Below are 4601 nucleotides of genomic sequence, written 5' to 3'. Positions count from 1 at the left end.
TGACAGCACGGGCAACTACGGAGGACACCCTAGATCTCCTTGGGATCGAGCGATGGCGGTGCTTTTCCATCGTAGTCCCTCTTTAGGGCACTGTTTTGGAGTTTGCTCCGGTTGAAGGGACCAGCGACGTCGGCGGCGCACATCTGGTGGAGCAACTGCCGATGAAAATCGCACCGACTACGGTCATGGCGGACGATGGGGGCGTCTTAGATGTCGTTCCCTTGTCGAGGCATCGTCGTTGCAGTCTGCCTCATCAGGCTCGGGATGCTCTGGGGAAACCCTAGATCTAGGTCTTCCGGATCGGACGATGATGGCGTTTTATCGCTTTCCCACCTGGGGGCATCGTTTTGGAGTAAGTGCTAGCTGGCTGGGGGGATGGTGGAGCGGTGCTTCATCTCACACATCGATGGCGGCGGATATCGGCGGCATGGCGTTGTGGAGGCTCGGCGTCCGATGCACGGAGATGGACTCGCGCATGAGGAGGTTGCTGTCTGGCGTCATGATGACGTCGATGGCAGAGTGGCCAGACAAGGTAGAAGCCTCAATATGATCTGAAGACGAACCTGTGGAAGATGGCGGCGACGACACACGAGTGCGTCTGACCGGATTGTGCCCCAGACCCGGTATGTGTCTCGGCTGGGGCTTCCGAATATGTTTCGGCGATGTTAGGCTTAGGTGAGTGGTTTGGGTCGTGGCCCAGCTAGCACCCCTTCATCATTTTGGATAGGAGTAGCGGCATGTATTGCCAAGATGATGGATTCAGGCACATTGTTGTAATACTTTGTAAATTCCTCGAGAATAATCAATAAAGTGGTCGTATGCATCTCCCAGATGCAGAAGCCGGGGGTCATCCTCCTTTTCTAAAAAAAGACATGTTGGATGACGTCAGTTTTTTTGTTTCGATTCAGAAGAACTTCACTTCTTGTCTAGTTTTTGCACCAAAGAGAGAATGATGGCGACCAACGAAGAGACGAATGACCAGTGGCCTCATGTACCTACTCTCCTTTGATTTTTCTAAGACGACATGTATGATCAGTGGCCTCTTGATGCAAGTAATTCTGTACTATGTACTTGTTAATTAAAAGAGATGAGGATGTTTTTGGTTAATAGAGAAAGCCCTGGAAATGTGAGTGTTGTGAAACCGAAAATAGATCGAAGTTGAGGCACAACCACCGCCTAACATTGATGATGAATTTAGTCCTAATGAGATTGAGCGTGATCGATATTGATATAGTATATATATATTAGTTCACTTTAAAACTACATTTTGTATGACTATTATATTTATGTTTTCACTTCATCATTAATGAATTTCTGGTTCGGAAGTTTGGTGCTATATTATAAATTGTGTTTCCCACTTTTAATTTTTATATTATACAATTAGGCTCAACTTGCCCAAGTTTCAAAAGTTTTGGCTCCACCACTGGGGCGTATATGTACATACATGCATGCGAAGGTGGAAAGCACTAGTTAAGCAGGATAGCGTTTAAGGCTAGATCAAAGCTTAAACTACGAGCAGCAACTCGATTATTGAATATTAATACCGAAAAAGACTTTTGCCCCGCTTTATAAATAAAGCAACCACCAAGCATAAAGTATCAAGGTCACAACAAAACACAACACACACTCACACAAAGCCACCGAAGGCCCGGTCCAACACATAGACACAGACACACAGACCCAAGTTCAGCTGTGGGCACAACACAACAAGCCCAACACAGACACACGACGAAACAACACATAAACGACAGGGTGGCGATGGCGAGAAGACGACGATCTAATCATGTTCTGGTTGTGGTGGGGGAAGCTGTGGAGCCATCCGGAGAGCCATCACGCGAAGCTGGGTGATGATGGAGGTGATGACGTTTCTCTCCCTGGGGCGGCTAAGCGGCCGCCAAAGCTGCAACTAACCAGACCATTTGAACAAAGTGTCAGAAACACGACGAAGAGGAATGCGCTGAATCACAAGTTTATTCCTAACAGTCCACAGCGTCCAGGCAAGCACCCCAATGACCAGCCACCTAATGTGGCGCACTGCGGATGGGATCGCCTGGAGTTCGGCGAAGAGAGCGGGGTACCAAGAACTGTTAGAGCACGCCTACGTGTGGAAGAGGCCTAGCTTGCTGACGTCTCGTCTTGTAGCTAGCAAGTGGTGGTGTGGTCATCGTATGCATGCTAGCTGGGAAAATTTCTCTTGCCAAATGTTCACTTGGCCAAGTGGGGTTCATGTTCAGTGGCACTAGCTGGGCAGGCTGTGCAGAGGATATATTCGCGGCGTTGACGGTGCGAATATCACTAGGAATGGGCTGGCCATCTACAAAAATAAGAATGGGCTGGCATTTTTATGTACACTCCACCCTTTGAACTTGAAATTTTGTGGACTATTTGAATTTTTTCCTTGACCTTGTTTCGACTTTTTCAGATGATAATGGACTTACATGAGTATCCATATGGAATACGATAAGGTATATTCAACCAACACTCCCTTGTCACGATCCCTTCCACCACGGACTGGCGCTGAAACCATGCCCACATATAAACATATTTTTCAAACTCATGAATATTTTTTTAAACGTGATGTACATATTTTTCGAATGGTACATTTTTTTTTTCTTTATTACCTGAAAATTATTTTTACATTCTTTAAAATGTCACAACATATTTTGAAACGACTGAACATTGTTTTTAAATCTCAGAACATTTTTTGAATGGTACAATCTTTTCTTACAAATTATGACAACATTTTTTTACATTGTATAAACATGCTTTAAATTATCGTGAACATATTTTCAAACTAGTGAACATTTTTAAAATCATGATTTTTTTTAAATGAGTGCACTTTTTTTTAACTGTCACACACAATTTTTTAAAATGGCACAAAACGTTTTTAACAAACTATGATAACTTTTTTTTACATTGTCTTGATATTTTTTTAAGTGTAAAAGACATCATAAGTCCTATAAATATTAAAAGTGTGTCAAGTTAGTCCTAAATCTTCAAAACTGCATATTTGGTTCCTAAACTATTTAAGTCGTTCAACGGAGTTCCTATGCATTTCTGATTAGCTTTGACTCACGCGTGGCGGGTTGACCACTGCCACCTAGCCCAAAATATGACAATCATTCGATGAACCATATGTGTCAACCCTGGCATAAAGAAGATACCTTTTAGCGAAAAGGTAGGGCGCGGGGAGGCGACAAAACGTGCACCCTCCCCTGTGCCAACGATACGAGGATGACCCTATAAAGTGGCCGCAAGGCTAGCGAGCATAAGCATTCACTACCTGTTTATTATGGAGTCGGGTTTTATTAAAAATGTTATATACAATTTAACATATTTGTGCATTTAAATAATATTTAGGAATTTAAGAAATTTATATATTTTTGTCAATTTAAAAAATGTTCAAGAAATTTGAAAAATGTTTGTAAATGTACAAAATGGTTTGCTGAATTAGTGAAAAACAAACTTTATTGTGCCAGCAATGGTGTCAATCGTTGATCTAGGGGGTTAATAAACTCTACTTATTAATCGTATTCATATGTGAAAAATCATGAGTTGTCCAGAGAAATATTTGTGTCAGCTGCTTCAAGTTTCAAGACAAGATAAGTGTGGATCCTACTTAGTGCGCAACTAGCAACAATTAGAAGCTAGCTGCTGGCATGGGAACTCTGAGTTGCAATGTTATGCATATACTAATATTCATAAATAGCCAACTTCAAACTCAGGTACAAGTCATATTGATTTATGCCTCGATCTATGCACACCAGGCAACTGAAACAAGACATGTTAACTGATGTTTCAGTGTCATCACGATAATCTAAACCGTGTCTTCTTTTGGCGACGAATCTAAACTGTGTCTTGGTGTTTCATAGGTCTATACATTCATCTACATGGCAAATCAACGTGTACTCTTTCACAAGGAAGATGGTAATCCCTGTTCTTGTCTGTCAAGTAGTTCATCTAACAGATACATGCAGGTGTATCCATGTACACATGGTGCTAATGGTGCAGAACATCAGGGCGTCCATGATGAGCCGCTCGGTCTCAGCCCCAAGTTGCACCGGTGATGTCGGCCCAGGCGGTGCCGTGGTCGAAGATGGCGAGGTTGTCTTGGCGTAGGAGACAGAGTAAGCAGAGCGGATGCGCAAACCCGAGGCGCAGGACACGGTGGACATCAGGATGCGGTAGCGCTTCGCTGTAAAATACAGTGTATACTGAAAGATTCAGTTTATTAATTGTGTAACAGCATGATGCAGTATACTGAATCTTTCTGACGAAATCATAGCACAGGCAAAATTAATACGTACCAGCAACGATCCCGGATTCCTCGACACTGAATATGGTAGCATTTGAATTTTCAGAGTCAAGTTCGGATAGATGTACCTAAGTAGGGACCCAAGAAAAGAAAATAGCAACTTATAATCAAGGAAATAATTTCATTGGAAAATACGAGGAACATCGTTGCACAGCAGTAAGGCATACCTTCAGGTGGATAGGCCGAACTGGTAGCAGCTCGGTGTCGGCCCCAAATTACGCCAGTGACATGGAAATATGCCGTGCAGGAAGTGGCGGGCCGCAGCGACGATGAGTGCGTCGTTGAG

General features: G+C 43.3%; 1 long non-coding RNA gene across 1 annotated transcript; it reads right to left on the bottom strand.

Annotated features, from left to right (window-relative positions):
* Window positions 1-3837: 3837 nt before the first annotated feature.
* On the bottom strand, window positions 3838-4385 carry LOC119322396. Its single transcript, XR_005155582.1, has 2 exons — window positions 4308-4385; window positions 3838-4195 (listed from the first exon to the last, which is right to left on the bottom strand). It is a non-coding gene; the product is annotated as an uncharacterized LOC119322396 (long non-coding RNA).
* Window positions 4386-4601: the final 216 nt, after the last annotated feature.

This window comes from Triticum dicoccoides, chromosome 6B, assembly GCF_002162155.2.
Source record: "Triticum dicoccoides isolate Atlit2015 ecotype Zavitan chromosome 6B, WEW_v2.0, whole genome shotgun sequence".
Taxonomy (NCBI): Eukaryota; Viridiplantae; Streptophyta; class Magnoliopsida; order Poales; family Poaceae; genus Triticum; species Triticum dicoccoides.
This window is presented reverse-complemented; position numbering and strand designations above follow the sequence as displayed.